This window comes from Ambystoma mexicanum, chromosome 8, assembly GCF_040938575.1.
Source record: "Ambystoma mexicanum isolate Mex_15411 chromosome 8, UKY_AmexF1_1, whole genome shotgun sequence".
NCBI lineage: Eukaryota > Metazoa > Chordata > Amphibia > Caudata > Ambystomatidae > Ambystoma > Ambystoma mexicanum.
In genome coordinates, this window is record NC_090929.1 from 988,711,946 (window position 1) to 988,730,769 (window position 18,824).

An 18,824-nucleotide genomic window follows, 5' to 3' on the forward strand; every position below is an offset into this window, starting at 1 on the left:
GCCCAGTAAAACCACCCAAGAAAAGCATTGGAGCAACCAACAAAAATGACGAAGAAGTAGTAGTACAGGACTTGGGAAACTCCAGTGCCCGGCAAGCGTAGGGGTCCACTTGTCAAGGCGAGAAAAAGGAATCCGTGCAGACCTTAGATCTAGTCCTTCCGGTACTTTTGGTGAATCACAAGCAACTGTCAAAAATACATGTCTTAGAGGCTTATATTGACAACAGAGCGGTGGGAAACTACATTGACCAAGATGTGGCTATCCAAATAGGCCTTCCTCCCCACCAGAAGCAGAAATCAGAAAACGTCACTGCAGTGGATGGTTCCCAGCTATCACCCAAACTGGTGACACAACACACCGAGAAAGTCAAGCTTCAGTTGCAGGATAGACATCAAGAGGACATTATCTTCAATCTCATTGGTGCTCCTCAGTTCCAGATGATATTGGGAATGCCTTGGCTGGAGATCCATAATTGTAGGGTTGACTGGCGAAAATGAGTTCTGAGCTTTCCTCAAGACTGTGCCAACACCTGTTACAACAAAGACGTTGTCAACCTGAAACCAAAGAAAAGAATTGTGCTGGGCCTCACTGGCTCTTTAACACTTGAATACCAGGACTACCAGGATGTCTTCCAAAAGGAGCAAGCCAATAATGTTTTACCCCCACACAGATCCTACGATTGCTAAATAGACCTTGTGCCTGGAGTCCAAATTCCCTGCAGCCGAATTTATGGTTTAACAGAACAGGAAAATCATCATCTTAGAACTTACCTGGATCAATATTTGGCAAATGGCTTGGTCTGCCCATCCAAGTCCCCTGTTTCCTCACCCCTTTTCTTCGTGCCCGAGAAGAAGGGGGACTTAAGAACCTGTATTGACTACAGAGCAATCAATCAGATCACAGTTAAAAACCGATACCCCTTGCCACTTATACCAGAGTTCCTGGATCAGGTTAAACACGCTCAGATTTACACCAAGTTGGATTTACGAGGGGCCTACTATCTTGTAAGAGTCAAAAAAGGAGATGAGTGGAAGACAGCCTTCTTTACGAAGTATGGCCTCTTCGAATATCAGGTCATGCCCTTTGGGTTATGTAACGCCCCGGCAGCGTTCCAATTCTTCATGAATGACGTACTCCATGAATTATTGGACGTTTGTGCACTTGTCTACATAGATGACATTCTCATCTACTCAAATTCCTAGGAAGAATATGTCAGTCATGTCCGGGCAATCTTAGACAGAGCTTCGACAACACCAGTTGTATGGCAAGCTGGAAAAATGTTTCATCCATGTAACAGAGGTCGAATTTCTCAGTTTCATACTCACACCACAGGACGTATATATGGACACACGAAAAGTGGATGAAATCCTCCAATGGCCCTCCCCAACATCCACGAAAGGAGTACAAAGTGTGCTCGGATTCACCAATTTCTATTGTTGATTTATCCCTAGGTTTTCGCAAATTGTACACACTATTACCTGCCTGCTGAGAAAGAATCAGAAATTCCATTGGTCCACAGAAGCTGAGGAAGCCTTTCAAAAACTGAAACTAGCATTTACCACAGCACCAGTTCTTAAACACCCTCCCTCGTCCAGACCTGCCATATGTGGTTGAAGCAGATGCTTCAAATGTGGCGATGGAAGCGGTATTATCCCAACGAGACCCGGAAACAGGACAGCTACATGCTGTCACATTCTGGTCCCGCAAACTTTCTGCCCCTGAATTGAACTACACAATCACAGACAAGGAATTACCCGCGATTAAGGCAGCATTCAAGGCATGGAGACACTATCTTCTTTGGGCAAGACACACGGTCAAGGTCATCACGGACCATCATAACTTACAATACTTAAAGACTGCCAAAGAGCAATCCTTGCACCAACTTCGTTGGGCTCTCTTTTTTGCAGAATACGACTTTATGATCACCTATAGACCAGGAGTACGGAATGGAAAGGCAGACGCACTATCATGCATGAATGAAGAAAAAGAGGCTTTTGCAACAGCTGATCCTGTGGCCATCATTCACGAGGAACGAATCCAAACCAAGATCGCCGCCACCACATTTGTAGATGACTTAACAACCAGTTTGCAGTCCCAGATGACTCAGTCAACACAATAGGAATGGCTTTTAAAGGAAGACCAATACACCATCGAAAACCATCTAACCATATTTTCAAGGACACATATATCCAAGACAAGAAATTACAGAACCAGATCATTACGAACTATCATGATTGATTAATAGAAGGACATCCAGGAATAGCCAAAACACAGGCTAAAATAAAGCAAAACTACTGGTGGCCAACTTAGAGAAAAGATATTGCCCAGTTTATTGCAACCTGTAGTGTTTGCGCACAACATAAGTCTAAGAAGCAAAACCCTGCTGGTTTACTACGTCCCTTAATGATGCCACCAGCACCTTGGCATACTCTGTCAATGGACATTATCACGGATTTTCCTCACTGCAATGGTTATACCACCATTTTAGTTATTGTGGGTTTATTTTCCAAAATGGCCCATTTCATCCCTCTGAAAGGACTCCCAACTGCATCGACTCTCGCTACTGTGTTTTTAGAACAAATTGTCCGGTTACATGGATTCCCATCAATATTAATATCAGATCGCAGAACTCAATTTGTTTCCACCTTTTGGAGAAGGTGCTGTGCAATCGCCAAGATTGACCTCCGGTTCTCCACAAGCCATCACCCTCAAATTGATGGACAAACCGAACAAACTAATCAGACGTTGGAGCAGTATTTAAGGTGTATGTTGCAGCACTCCGAGGACTCATGGAAAGACAAACTCTGGGTAGCCGAGTATGCATACAACAATTTTGTCCACACGAGTACTGGGCAAACTCCATTCTATACGGTGCACAGAAGGCATCCGCGGACATCAGTGTTTGATCCACTTAATACTTTGGAAATGCCAGCAATAAAAACCTTGCATAAAACCATCACCCAGGTTCTTGCGGAAGCGACAGAACATTTGACTAAGGCCAAAGAAAAACAAAAACTGTTTGCTGATCGGCACCGAAAAGAAGCTCACGATTACCAGGTTGGGGATAGTAGAATATGGTTAGCATCCAGGTACATACCGTTGAAAGGACCAAGTGCCTTCTGCCCCAGATATTTGGGCCCCTATACTATGAAATCGATAATCAATCCTGCCGCAATGAAGTTGGAGTTAACATTTCACATGAAGATTCACCCAGTATTTCATGTCTCTCTGCTCAAGCCAATGAAACCTAATACGTTTATTAGTATGAAGTCAAATCCATCCTGGACTCCAAGGTAGTTTGGTCCAAATTGTATTACCATACAGACTGGAAATGTTACAGACCTCAGGACTGAACATGGGAACCATGTGAACATGTTCATGCTCCAGGTTTAATCCGGCTGTTTCATCACAATAATCCCACCAAGCCAGGACCGGAAGGAGGACCACCCTTGAGAGGGGCCTTGAGGGGACTTGCTGTCATGGTCATCGGGCCAAGAACTTATTCCGGGTGCAAAGTGCATTTAACATGGACACTTTCATCACTTAAAGCAGCCTCACATGTACTCTGGGGTGGGACTGCTATTCACTGGGTTGCCTTGCATGTGCTGACTCACTGGGAGTGGCAGGGTGTGGCAGGTAAGCCAGGACTAGTGGGCGTGTCCATGCTCACAGCTATATAAGCTGCTCCAATCCACGATGCAGATGCTCTGAGTTATTCTGCACATCCAGGCAGCGTAACGCTCACCGCTGCCTGGGATCTGAATTTACCTTGGGAATCCTGCTTCCTGCCTCCATACTTACCACCATGGGAGTCAGCTCTCAACTGCGCACATCTTCTTCACATCTTCCGGAGCACCGAACTCTTCATCTTGACACCGCAGCTCACCTTCAAGACTTCAGGGATGCTGAATTCTTCTTCTTGACACCGCAGCACTACGTGCTTCGTCCGCGACCCCAGCACCGGCAAGAAAAAAGCCAAAAGCCAGGTTAGACATTAAACGACATTGAGTTTAAGGTTGCGCTCCCATCTCATCTCGCGCTTTCCCTTAAACCATCACTCACCTGTTGTCGGACATTGCGGTTTCATCTATCTTCCTCCCAGCCGCGCTCCGGATTATCCCCCAGAGGTGTGTAAGGACCCAGTCCAGGGGTCAAGCCTCTGCATCGCAGAGCCTGGTTCCAAAAGTGCAGCACTCATTTGGTGGCTTCCAAGGGGACACCTCCTGTCACTCGCGCTGTGTTTCCCGGAAGCGGTAAAGTGCTCAATGGTGTGGAAGTAACACCCTGTTCCAAGCTGTGCCACTCCTTCCTATTAACCCCCCTCCCAGCCCACTCCAGCATGGCACAGATTTGCACCGCCATGATATATCTTTTAATGTCAGGGATTCCCAGCCCTCCCAAGAACATAGCCTGCATTAGTACTCATCTAAGGACCCTGGGTTTCTTCTTTTGCTGTATAAAAGAGAAGATCTTCTTTTGAAGAGACCACCCATTGGGCCCTGGTGTAAGGATCAGCAAAGCATTCACCACATGTAAGAGCCTAAGACGAAGTGTCATTTTGAGAGCTGCTATGCAGATGAACCATGGCAGGTCTAGATTGTGCCATCTCTGGAGGTCATCAACTAGTTTGCCCCCACAATTGAGTTATATTGGCTATATACAGGCTGTTGTAGTCGTCTGTCATTTTTATCCCCAGGTAATCTATGTCTGTTGTCAACCATTTCAGCTGGAAATGTTTGCACCATTCACTCAGTTCACGGGCATCCTCAGATATATTTAGGGCCTTAGATTGTGCATAAATCAATCACAGAAGCCTGATGCCCCTGCAAAGTCTTCCAAGACCTGCATTACTTTTAGTAGTAGGTGCTAGGTGTCACGTAGAAACAGCAGGACATCATCCACATATAAGGTACATTGTCCCTCCTGCACATTCTGTATCCCCTCTTTGCTACATATCACAGCTGCTAGCAGCTCCATTGCCATGACGAAAATCAATGGGGACAGGGGTCAAACTTGTTGTGTGCCCCGTCTGATATTGATCCTCGCAGAGAATCACCCTTTGATGAGTATTTGCATCGAAGGAACTTGAAAGTTCGAGAGAACCATCAGACAAAGGTCAGACCACAGCCAAACACTTCTAGAACCTTTAACAGATAGCCCCAATCCATACAGTCAAAAGCCTGTGAGACATTTTAGGATGCAAGCGAAAAACACCAGCCCCATTCGGGTTCCCCAATCTATAACATCTACCACCTTCCTAGTGGTATCCTGTGCTTGACGCCCCAATATAAAACCCACCTGATCAGGGTGGAAGAATCCCCATCAACCGTCTAGCCAATATTTTGGAGTATATCTGTGCATCGTTTTCAGCAGGGATATAGGGCGATAACTACTGCAGTCTGTGGGGTCCTTATTAGGCTTGAGAATCAGCGTCATGGTGGAGATACCCATGTTCTGAGAGATTATTCCCGTTTCCTGGATGAGATTAACTAGCTTGGTAAGCAGCCATAATGGCCACGGTTTGAATGCCTTATAAATGCTGTAGCCAAACCCATCAAAGTCCAGTGCCTGATTAGATGGTAGCAGGTCAATAGCCCTCCCAACTTCTTCAACTGTTTCCGGGCTTTCCAAGAGTCTCCTGCCCTCATCAGATAGCTGAGGCAGGTTTGCTTGCCGTATGAAGGCATCCTGGTCAACAGGGTTTAGATTCCCTGATTCCACCAACCATTCATAATAAGTTTCTATTATGCTTAATTTCTACTCTTGCACCCTCTGCAGATCCTCTCTCTGTTTGTAATTGCGGTATATAGTTCCTGGCCCGTTGCTTACACCATTTGGCAATGAGGAAACGGTTGGCCTTATTGCCCTTGCCCTTGCTGTAGTACGACTGCCTAGTTTGAAGCAGTAGCTGGACCGTTTTATCCGCCACAAGGGTGTGCTTTAGTCTTCTGCCACTCCCTCAATGATTTCAAAGTGTCCTTCTGTGCGTGGACCTTCACAGCTGTTGTCACCTCCTGCTCCAAGGCCAGCCTTATTGAGTCCTGTGCCCGTAAGAATGCAGACGGTTTAGAAATAAACTCCCCCTCTAATCACTGCCTTCGTGGTGTCCCATACGACCCAATCAATCCTAATCGTGTCCTTCTCCTGAAAGTAATGTCATATATTGTCATGCTCTATTCCTCTATATCTGATACTCTCGACATCCTTGCCCCCGTCATGAGAATCCGCCTGAAGCCCAAAGCCAAATGTAATTCCTGGTACGACTCGGATCTCGTCACCCTAAAACGCAAGTGCAGGGTGGCAGAGAGGAAATGGCGTGCTTCATGTTCATCCTCTGACAAACTGGCCTGCCGCCTGCTCCAAAGGCAATATCGGCTCTCCGTTCTCACTAAGAAGAGAGCCCTTATCCAAGCCCGCATCTCTGAGGCATCAAACAACTCGGCCGAACTCTTTAAAATCTGCAAGGAGCTGGCCAACCCTGCTGCAGTCTCTACCTCTCCTGTCCCCTCACAGGCCCTCTGCACTGCACTGGCCTCGCACTTCATCTCAAAAACTCAGGACATCCTGTCCTCACTCTCCTCCCCTCTCCTCCCTCCCTCTCTTCCTGGCTCTTCCTCTTGCTCTCTTGTAGCCGCCCCTCCGCCCTCCTTCTCTTCATTTCCACCTTTTTCTGCTGACGAGGTTTCCAGACAAGTCCGATCTATGAAAGCCTTGTCTAAACAGGTTCACCCCTGTTCCTCCAAAACCATCAAGGACCACATCGTCTCCCTGGCTCCTGCCCTGGCTGACTTTTGCAACCACTCATTCGCCTCTGGAGTCTTCCCATCCCCCCTCAAGCACTCCCTTGTGCACCCCCTCCTCAAGAAACCCTCTTCCGACCCCTCCTGCCCGGCCAACTATCGCCCAATCTCCATTACTCCCTTCCTGGGCAAGCTCCTGGAGAAACTGGCCATCTCCCAGCTTAACCTCCATGCTGAATCTGTTGGTAATCTTCATGACCATCAATCCGGCTTCAGAGCGGCCAGAAGCACGGAAACTGCTCTCCTGAACATCCGTGAGGACCTGCTCCTGAACCTCGATTCCAACACTCCCTGTGTTCTCATTCTGCTCGATCTCTCCTCTGCCTTTGACACTGTCAACCATGCCATCCTGCTCAACCGTCTCCGTGATAACCTGGGTATCACTGGTCAGGCTCTGGCATGGCTGACCTCTTTCCTCTCTGGTCGACCCTCCCAGGTCCAAATGGGCTCCTTCCTCTCTGACATCTTTTTCTCCACCTGTGGTGTCCCCCAGGGATCCAACCTCTCTCCCTGGCTTTTCAACCAGTATCTGGCACTCCTTGCCCACCGCATCGCCGCCCTCTGCCCCCACTTCCAGTGCTATGCGGACGATACCCAGCTCATTTTCAGGCTACCCTCGGCCTCCTCCTCTCCTTCCCTCATCTCCGACTGTCTGTCTGCTATCCAGGAATGGTGTGCCGCCAATGACCTCTGCCTTAACGCCAGTAAGACTGAGATTCTACTCATCGGCGCACCCACTCCCTCCTTCCCTGCAGCTCTCTGGCCGGCCTCCCTTGGCCCCCTTCCTGCCCCTACATGCAAGGCTAAAAACCTCGGGGTCATCTTCGACTCCACACTCTCCTTCTCTCCTCATATATCTGATGTCTCTAAGAAATCACACTACCAGCTGCACCTCCTCAGAGGTATTCTTCCCTTCCTCTCCTTCCCCCAGAAGCTCACTGTCTCCCGAGCCCTGGTTCTCTCAAGGCTGGACTACTGTAACAGCCTCTATCTTAATCTCCCTGCCTCCACTCTCCGCCCTCTGCAACTTATCCAGAACAGAACTGCGAGACTTGTCCTTGGCCTCAAGCCCAGGGACCGTATCTCTCCAGGACTGAAATCTCTTCACTGGCTCCCAGTGGCTGCGAGGATTAAGTTCAAAACCCTCTGCATTGTCCACAAGGCCTTCTGGGGCTTGGGGCCTAAATACCTTCAACTCTCTCTTCCTAAATATCTCCCTTCACGAGCCCTTCGCTCATCCATCTCTAACTCCCTCATGGTCAGCCGCTTCTCGAAGCAACGTGCTGGGGGTAGATCTCTCTCCGCAGCAGGGGCCTCCCTCTGGAACAGCCTGCCTGCCTCCCTGAAACTTGAGGAGAACCATCTCCGGTTCCGGAAGCACCTCAAAACCTTCCTCTTCGCTTCTGCCTTCTCTCTCCCTCTCCCCTGCTAAACCTGCTTAACTCCCCACTGAATTCTGCACTTAACCTGCATCTGGGCCACTCTCAGCGACCTCGGTCCAGGGCCCAGCCACTCTCCACTTGCACTGACCCCCTGGCTCCCCCTGCACTGTGGGACTGTCACTGTATCCCTACAGCCCCCTGCCCAGCACTTGCTCTGCACTTACCTCGCACTTGCCACCAGCTGGCCCTTTTTATTTATCATTTATTATTTCATTACGCCACTTACCTTGTACTGCACTTCTCCCCCCACCTCCTCCCCCTGCACTTTCTCCTTTTTCCCCTTACCTCTGCACTTGCGCGATCTGAATGACACCTGGCCTAGTAGGATCGCTTGTCCGTCTTCCCCTTGTTTCCCTCCCTCCCTGCCTCGTCGCGCCTTGAAACACTTGTGTATAGGCGCGTTACAAATACCATATCATATCATATCATATCATATCATAGTGTCCTCCATATGTGCACTCAGGGCTATGTCCTGCAACACTCATTCTTTTAACTTCCATGCTTTCCTTTCCATCGGTACTACAACACCGAGTTGAACTTGTAGTAGCACAGGGGAGTGGTCCGAGAGATAGTGCAGGCCTATTTCTATGGTATCCACCATGGGGATCAGCGTTGCCGAAACCATTAACATATAAATTCTCCCAAACGCCTATGCACGGCTGAGAAATGTATATACTTTCTTTCATTTTGATGGAAAAACCACCACTTCCCTCAGAAACCTGGCCACTTCTTGTCTATGCCCATTGTCATTGGCTGAAGTCGTCAATGTTTTAACCAGCTGGGGACCTATCACGCAATTGAAATCACCATGCACTGCCAACTAACCCTCGGTCAGGCTGCCTCCCTGCACCCCCAGTGCTTTAATGAAATGATCCTGTTGCTTAACCAGGCATTGATTCCTGTTGACAAGTGGTGGTGGTGGGGGTGCTCAACGGATTAGTGATACTTCTACTCTTTGCTCTTTTATGGCATGATAGGGGAGGGGGATGGTGGGAGGCTGGCATCAGATCTAGTCCCCATGTTGCCTGGGATGGCTATACAATCACATGGGTAGTGTCATGGGGGTTTGTTGCAGGGGTATTTTGTGAGAGAGGGATCCGGGGGAGTTCTGTTTTTTGTTGAAAGTTTATTGTGGCATGCGGCTGAGGCTTATATGGTATCAGTGCTTCGAGTGTGCTACGCTGAGGGGTGTTGATGGATGGGGGAGTCCGGGAATTCAAAATGGTTGAAGTAACGTTTCCTACTATGAAGTTTCAGGCTAAACAGTGCCTCAAAGCGTAGGTCTATCCTAAGTCGATTGTCCAGATGAGAGCTTATATTGTTTTCCTCCAGTAAAAACATTTGTTAGCATCTGATGAAAGACGAATGAGACACAGGCGTTTTCTCCAGCAATTGTATGTATCCACTGGAGTAAAGAAAAAGTAGGTGGGAATCCTGATTGGTGATAGCGTTACTTTCAAGAAGCAATTCTTATATAGGGACCCAGAGGGGAGATTCCTGATCTTGAAAGGTATTCTTGAGGATCAGTTATTTACCTTTGTAACGATATATGCTCCCAACGACAAACAGGATAATTAAGCAAGGGGGGCCGTAAATATCATGTTGAAATGGGCCACCACACATCTTCAGTCGTGCCTGGTGATGTTTTACCATCAAATGTGTAACAATGAATCCGAGGAGTGTAAACATGCTGCCTTTGAAGAGGAGCCACAAGGTACACCGTGCACAGCGAGCTTGTTACAGATTATTAGAAATGTGGTGATAAATCTTGTTTTCTAAAAGACGCATCGTTCATTCGCAACTAAAGGAGAGCTGGTACCGGAGAAGTCTTTATCACTGAGCAAGGAAAGCCCCCACTTGCTGGATTTATATTTAAGTCTTTTATGCCCTCAATTAACTTCATGCACCATTTTCATTCATTTGTATTGCGTTTTAGCCACCTCCCTTCCTCTCCACCATGGAAATGTCCCAGCATTTGCACCGGCATGCATTTTCATGCTGGTGCAAATGCTGGGGATGCCTGGGGAGCCACGCCTGCTATATGCATCAAATTGTCTTTGATAGTGTTAACACACTGTCCTTGGTTTCTTTTTTAATTTCAAACAACATTGCTTAGAGTGTGAGGGTCCTCTGAATCAAGTTGCGGGGTGGTCGGTGAGTGGATCTGGGTCGCTGCCACAACTTCGTTCTTCTTTGACCCCTCGATAGTGTGTTAGTGTCACCTGTGATCCCTCCCTTGGACTTAGAAGCCTGCTTAGCCCTGGTTGCAGTATGCGCCGTTTGGCTTGAGCAGAGGAACGTTCTCTGGAGACGATGTATGCAGGCATCCACTTTTACAGTGGTGTGAACTTTCATGCAGCATTTAGCCAGTGGTCGAAGTGCGCGGGAGCGGTCGGGAGCGGTGCTCCTCTACTTTTTTATAATGCCTTTTGCAGCTCTTATACTTTTATGTTAAACAGAAACCGTTCTGGAATGGTTTCGTTTTAAAATAAAAGTGTAGGCACTATTAATTGCAGAACCCCGCAACAGCGTGGATCCCTGCCACAGCACTGGGTGCCCCAAACTGTCTGGCCCCGGTGAGGGTGCTCAAAATCAACAGCTATTACATGAGTTAAGTGAGGGGATAAACATGACTGATGGTGAAGCACAGAGCTCACCGTAGCCATGTTTCTTTGGCTGGCCACACCCTCAATTCTCTATATTTTTAAGAGTTCACCCCTATTGGCTGGGTCTCATGTTTTCACAGTGGTCACCCGTTCACCTCATAAAACTCTAGTCTGGCACAAACTCCTTCCCTTTCTTAGCTCTGTGAGCTTCAATGAGATTCTTAAATAAAGAGAAGAGCAGAGCTTGACCCTTGCAGCTGATGGGGGAAGGTGAGCAGTTCTGGAATCTCATGAGAAAAATGTATTTTGGGCTTCGCACAGCTTTTCTTCTTGCACAGAAAACGTGTATTTTTTTATGTGCCAACTCCTTTACACATGAGGCCTGCTTTAATATCTTGCATCAGGCCATCCATATCCAACTTCCCGTTATAATATACTGAACTGCGGGACTCGACCCGAGCTCTTTAAGACGAGGTAGCAATACTATGAGATGAATGGGGATTCAGAAGTTACTCAAACATCAATAATCGAAACAACTCAGGTAGTTGGCATAAAGGTTGACTGTTTTAATATCAATTATCTAAAACAGGGAGTAGAACGCACATCAACAGACGTCTCACTGCATGGTCTCTCAATTTGCTTCATAGAAAACATTATACTTTTAGTAAAAACTTGTCATTGATGACTTGAACCTACGTATTTAGTAACGTCATCCTACGTGGCAAACCACAAAAACCTATCGAAGAGGGTGATTGGTTCTAAGGGAACATCTAAGTATACGCTCCATACTAGTCTAAGAAAGTGATAGGCTCCTTAACATCAGGTGGGGCAACTAATCCCTCCCCTCAAACATGTCACTATGTATGTCACTAAATACACAACGTCCCATTGGCTACCCAAACTATAGGGCCCTTAATTACACGGCCCCCTACAATTGGTTGGCACTCTTACTTTCGTCAGTACTTTTGCACCTACGTTTAGCAGCACGCAGGCTAGACCTCCAGGTGCTGGTGAGCTGGTCAAAACCATAGCTTCCCATCAATTAGCATATCATCTATCATCACCTCAGTGGTCTGCTGTCAATTAAGGCTTTGAACTTGTTCTTGGAAATGTTCTTTGCTCTGGAGAATTCAGGGGAGTGAAGGCACGCTCTGCCTTTATGCGTAGGTGTGGTTCGTCATGTTTGTCCAACTTCATCCTTCCACGTGACTGAAGACCACACATTTGAGCTCTGGTGCATTTAAAATACAATTTTTTAATAGACCTCTGACATCTTTGCCTTTCTGAGATCCGCTTCTGTAACTCAATAGTTTTTTCAAATGTGACACACTGGAAAGGCCTTCCTTCTCTGGTCTAGAACTGCTATAACACGTAGTGGAATCATCTATTCTTTACTTGCTCCTATATATGTATACAATGGCGCATGCCACAATCTATTCACTACGTAGCTAGCCTCAAGAATACTTCATCTGCTTGCGTTTCTTTGCACATGTACATGTGGAAAATGACTTGATATCTTCCTCATTTCTATAGCAGAAGCATCTTCATCTTGAGCCCAAGAAGTCACTTATCTTTAATACTTTCTTGATGCCTTAAGAGAATGAAGATATTCTATGTCTCTGCATCTCTTCCATGTACATCAGTCCGGCTTTGTGTGACGTCACCATTCTGTTCTTCTGGGCATTTGCTCTGCTTCTTCTGGGATTTTATTCAAATGGCCATCATACTGTTGTGTATGCAGGTATGGCTTTCTCAATGGGAAACTTGCTTCCAGGATTCTTCTCGGTATTGGTATTGTCAATGGTACTGCACGTGTCTCACACTCTGGTTCCAAATATACAGGCAATATGGGCGAGATGGTTGAGGTACATTTGAATGGTTCAGACTAGAGCCGGCTAGAGTTCTTGGATACTTGAGGAGGGCAGGCATCACAGATCAGGCCCTTGAGTGGCTGACCTCCTTCCTCTTGGACTGACCCTCCCATGGTCCCTCAACCTGGCAGGTAAACTGTTCCACAGTTTAGCAGCCGCAAAAAAGAAAAAGCTTGACCTCCCACTCGGGAAAATCAGTCTTTAGGAATGGCCAAAAGGTTGGCCTCGCTAGAGCAGAGAAATCTAATCGGGATGTACTGATGACATTTTTCATTCAGATATTCAGCCCCTTGTCCAGACAAGGCCGGTGGACCATACAGAGTGACTTAAATTTAGTTCTCTGGGCTATTGGAAGCCACACATTCGTTCTGCCACATTTTGCAGGAGCTGTGACCGCTGGATTGAGCCCAAAGGTTGGGCCAGGTGCAGTGGCGTAACACAAGATGTGGGGGCCCCCCTGTGAGCCATGCTGAGGGGGCCCCCCAACTCAGCAACAAATCAAGGGTCGTGCCACACTCTGGGCCAGCCTAGATTATCACACTTGCGCAATACGCACAAACGTGCTGCTGAACGGATATGCCGCACACTGCACTAGGAGAAAGATATACATATGTGTTTTAATATAACATACAGCACACTGTCTGAGAAAAATTGGCTAAAAAGCCAGAGTGTTTGCAATTGTTTTGTAGGGTAACACCAATCCAATAGATGCAAGTCACCAACAGAGCACAGGAACATTAAAGCTTTGCTATTAAAATGCCATGCCACAATGAAAACATGTCCAACTGGCTGCACAAGGTAGACCAGTGTTGACATGTAATAACAATGTAGTAAAGCTTGCCAGGCCACATTTCGACATATCTAGACTGGTTGCACCAAAATGGCAGTCGAAGCAATAACACTCATCAGGAATAGAACACACATTCAAGCCTGTGTCTCTGTGGCCTCTACAACACAGCCAAACTCTTTAAAATCTGAAAAGAACTGGTCAATCCTGTTGAGGTCTTTACATCTCCTGTTCCCTCCCAGGCCCTCTGTATGGCTCTGTCATCTCACTTCTACGCTAAAACACAGGACATCCTGTCCTCCGTCTCCTCTTCCTCTCCCTCTCTGGGCCCCCCTTTGGCCATCTCTACCTCTCTTCCTCCTTTCTCCTCTTTCTCTCTGACAACATCTGACGAGGTTTCTAGACAAGTCCGATCTATGAAAGTGTCATCCAAACAGGTGCTCTCCTGCTCCACCAGAACCATCAAGAACCATATTGACACCCTCGCTCCAGCCTTGACCAATTTCTGTAATCACTCTTTCCCCTCTCCCGTTAAGCACTCCCTTATGCACCCACTCCTCAAGAAGCTTTCTCCCGATTCTGCCTGCCCGGCAAACTATCGCCCAATCTCCATCACCCCTTTCCTGGCCAAACTGTTGAAAAACTGGCCATGTCCCAGCTTACTCTCCACAGGGAATCTGTTGGTTGTCTCCATGACCATCAGTCTGGCTTCAGTGCCAGAGACACGGAAACTGCTGTCCTGAACACCTGTGAAGTTCTGCTCTCTAACCTTGATTCCAGCATTCCTTCTGTCCTCATCCTCCTTGATCTTTCCTGTGCTTTCGACACGGTCAACCATGCCATCCTGATCAATCCTGATCAATCGACTCCATGAAAACCTGGGCATCAGAGATCAGGCCCTTGAGTGGCTGACCTCCTTCCTCTTGGACTGACCCTCCCATGGTCCAACTTGGTCCCTTTCTCCCCGCTCCATCCTCTCACTCTGGTTTTTCAACCTCTACGTGGCTCCTTTGACCCACCTGATCTCTACATTATCCTCTAACTTTCAGTGTTATGCGGATGACACTCTGCTTTCCTTCAGGCTCCCCTCAGACTCCTCTCATCTCTCGCTCATTCCCGACTGTCTATCCGCGATTCAGGATGGTGTGCCTCCAACTATCTCTGCCTTAATGTCAGTAATATGGAGATCCTTCTCATTTGGACTCCTGCCCCTGCTTTACCTCTCTCTTTCTGGCCGCCCGCCTTGGGCCCTCTTCCATCGGCTTCCTGTGAGGCAAACACTGGTGTCATCTTTGACTCCACTCTCTTTCTCTCCTCACATCTCAGACGTTGCCAAGAAGTCCCACTACCAGCTGCTCCTCCTCAAAGGGACTCTTCCCTTTCTCACTTTCCCCCAGAAGCTCACTGTCTGCAGAGCCCTGGTTCTCTCTAGGCTGGACTACTGCAACAGCCTCTTTCTCAATCTGCCTTTCTCTACTATCCAGCCCCTGCAACTAATCCAGAAAAGGACTGCAAGACTTATCCTTGGCCTCAAGCATAGGGATCATATCTCTCCAGCCCTGAAATCTCTCCACTGGCTCCCAGTTGCTGCAAGTATCAAGTTCAAGACCCTTTGCATTGTCCACAAGGCTTTCTGGGCCTGGGCCCGCACTACATCTAACGCTCTCTTCCAAAATATCTTCCTTCTCAAGCCCTTTGCTCAGCTACCTAAAACTCTCTAAGGGTTAGACGCTTCTCCAGGAAGAGAGTGGGGGGTAGATCTCTCTCCTCTACAGGTGCCTCCCTCTGCAATAGCCTCCCTGCACCTCTCAAGCTTTAGCAGACCACCTCTCTCCCTCCCCTGCTGGCCTACCTGACCTACCTGTCTGCTGTACCGACTGGTTGCTTGGCTACCCTCAGTGTCTCATTGAGTCGAGACACTTTCTTGATCAGTCACCCTTGCACTGCCTCTGGTCCTACCATGCACTTAGGGGCTGTAACTGTAACCCTACAGTCCCTTGTTCTCCTTGCACTACCCAGAGCTGTGCTGCCCTGACAGCACTTACTCAGAGCATTGCTGCCCTGTTTTTCCCCTCTCCTCTCCCTTGCACTTCCCCGTCCCTTTTCCCCTTGCTCTTCTCGTTATCGCACTTGCATGATCTGAATGACACAAGGCCTAGTAAGATTGTTTGTCTTGTCCTCCCTCTATCTTCCATCCCTTGTCTTGTCGCGCCTAGAAACACTTGTGTGCAGGTGCGTTATAAATGACTTATATCATATCATTTGATCACAGATGCCCAGAAAAATATACAATGCTGCAGTAAGAAACGGCTGACTGGCAGCACCCAAATGGCAGTCTAACAGGGTAATTCACTTAGCAGGACTGCTTTATCATAAATGCCCCATTCAAAAAGTCATACTAAACTGAGGAATGACTAGACTGGCTGCACCAAAATGCCTCTCTAGCCACTAATACCACATATCATGCCTGCTTACCCTGGACATGGGCAGCCATTATAATTTGTCATATAATCCTGCCCCCCCACACATCCCCTCTCCCTCCCACCCCAACCTCCTTGGCCCAGAATTACCTCCACGTCCCTCTTCCTTGCCCCAGAGCTTACGGTTGAGGCTCCTTGCCTCATAGGTAAGTACTGGGATGAGGAAGAGTGGGACTAGGATTAATGAAGATTACAGGTAGCTAAATCAAGCATTACTTCCATGTACCTCTACCTCATCCCAGTACTTGTGTATGAGGCAGAGTGCCTTATACACAAGTACTGTCTCATACACACTCGGACGAGGAAGAATAGGGCTAGGAGTGATGAAGATTACCCATAAGTCATCCAGGCATTAAACACAAGTATTGGTGCAACACCATTGAGTTGACTTGGATTCAGCACTCCCCACCCCCTGAAATGTTGGGCTATGTTTTCCAGACCTGGCTGACCTTCAGAGCAGTTGCCAGACAGAAAAGGACACAGATGTTAAACGGCACCTGGGTTTCTCTGTTAACAAGAACCCACCAATTACTAACATAAAGCAATTCACTGTTAGTACCTGCATTCAAATGCCGATTTTTTTAGGCAATTAAAATCGTGATGTGGATTTAATACTAGCATGTCAGGGGAGTGATTGGAAGGGTAGAGAGGGAACAGGAGACCACTCATTCTCACAGCAGTCCATAAGTGGGTGCTTTAAACCTTAAAGGAGAGAGTTAACTACTTGTAACATTGAAGCTGCACTAGAATAGTCTCATAAAAATGCATAAAGAAATTAAATGACCCAAACAAATAAGTTTGCCCCTCCCCCACCGCCCATGAAGTTGGCACCCCTCCCAACATTTGAAGGGTTAGCCCCCGAAATGTAGGTTTTGCTGCTCCCCTGAACGCAAGCACACACACCATTCACCATATACACACACCCAGCCATCCATACATTTAAAAGTGCATTCTTTCACCATACTGGCACACCCAGGCAACCATCCATACATTTAAGTGTGCACCCTTTCACCATACAGGCAGCCACCCATAAAATTACGTGTGCACCCTTTCACCATACACTCACACAGGCAGCCACCTATACATTTAAGTGTGAACCCTTTCAACATACACACGCACACATCATGGGGTTGAGGGGAGCCCTAACACTTAAAAAAGAAATTGGGCCTCATTACAACTATGCCGCACTGTAAACAACGGTGCTGGTAAGCTCACCGGCACTGTTGTTTTCGGGCCGGTATATTACAGCTCTGCACCCACCCACATAGTTTTCACGGAAGCACCGGCACCGTTATTAACGGTGCCGGTGCTTCTATGGTCCCCATAGAGTCTGATAGGACTTTATGGAAATGGGGGATTTACCATTTGCCGGCGCCTGACTTCCCAGACCGCCGGGGTTGTAATCCCCTGGTGTTACCGGGAAGTCGGGCGCCGGTAAATCATTACAGGTCTGGCGGCAACCTGCTGGTAGCAATGGCACGGTTGCCGCCAAACCCGTAATGAGGCCCATCGTTTCTTTTTGAAGTCACTCTGACTTCATAAAGAAATTATTTCTGTTATAGAAATAATTTCTTTATAAATGCAGAGGGAATTCACAAAGAAAAAAAAAAGATTTTTTTTTGCAAAAAAGAAAATAATTCTACAAGTGGGGGCTCCTTCCAGGACATGTGCTGGCGGTGCCCCCCGCACCGCGGGGGTTGCGGGGCCCCTGTTACGCCAGTGCCAGGTGCAATAGTCTATTCAACTAGTAATCAATGAGGCTACTATCAGCAGCCTCAGATGGTGCAGACGAAAGGGGAGCACCTTCCGAAGAACTCTCCACATGAAGTGACCCATCTTACACACCACACTCACCTGTGGAGACAGAGAGCGAGGAAGAGTGAAACACCCCCAGATTCTTGACAGTAATCACAGAATCAGGAAGATCACCCAGTGTGGTAGGCCACAGTGAGGAGGTCCATAACAGACGGAAAACCCACCACCAAGACTTCCGTCTTGTCCCCATTCAACTTGAGCCAGTTCGCATTCATCCAGTCTCCCACTGCAGAAAGACATTCACAGCGGCCTGACGATTGCCCAGAAAAGAAGAAAGAAGAGGTGAAACCAGTGATTCAAGTAACTTCATAGAAAAAGGAAGGAGGGAAATAGGCCGAACATTTGCTAGTACTGTAGTGTCCAGTTGAGACTTCTTCAGTAAAGGGATGACTGTCGCTTGCTTCAGTTCCGTGGGAATCCGACCTGACTTAGAGGCATGGTTCACAGCGTCAATAACCCAGGAAAGCAAGCCCTGAGGAATTGGATATAAGGGGGTGGTGGATTTGAGTTGGCGAACAGCTAGATTAACCTCATCAGCCGAAAAAATAGGGAATTCTGCCGAAACCTGTGTGTCCGTCTTGGTAGGTATGGAAAACGGAGATATCACACATCATGTCCTCCTCAAAGCAATGGTTTCCTGAATTTTTTTCTATCTTAGAGATAAAAAATCTGAGAGAGAGAGTCGCACAGTGCCTGCAAAGGCCGGATCCCTGAGGAGAGGAGGGAGGGGAATAGAATGATCTCACCGCGAGAATAGTTCCCTGGACTGATTCAAGACACTCTCTACCTTCTGAGTAAAGAACCTTTGTTTGGCCACCAAAATAATATCTTGATGATAACTTTTGTTGATTGTTCGCAGCATGGCTTTCTCAGCCTGGCCATAAGAATGTCACCATTTCTGCTCTGCCTGTCTCACAAGCAGACGGGAGGCTTTCAATTGGTTACTGGACCATGGCTCGGAAGTGGCCCTATGAGCGTGCACCAGTTTCAGAGGGGCTACTTGATTGGCCTCCTCTTTAAAAA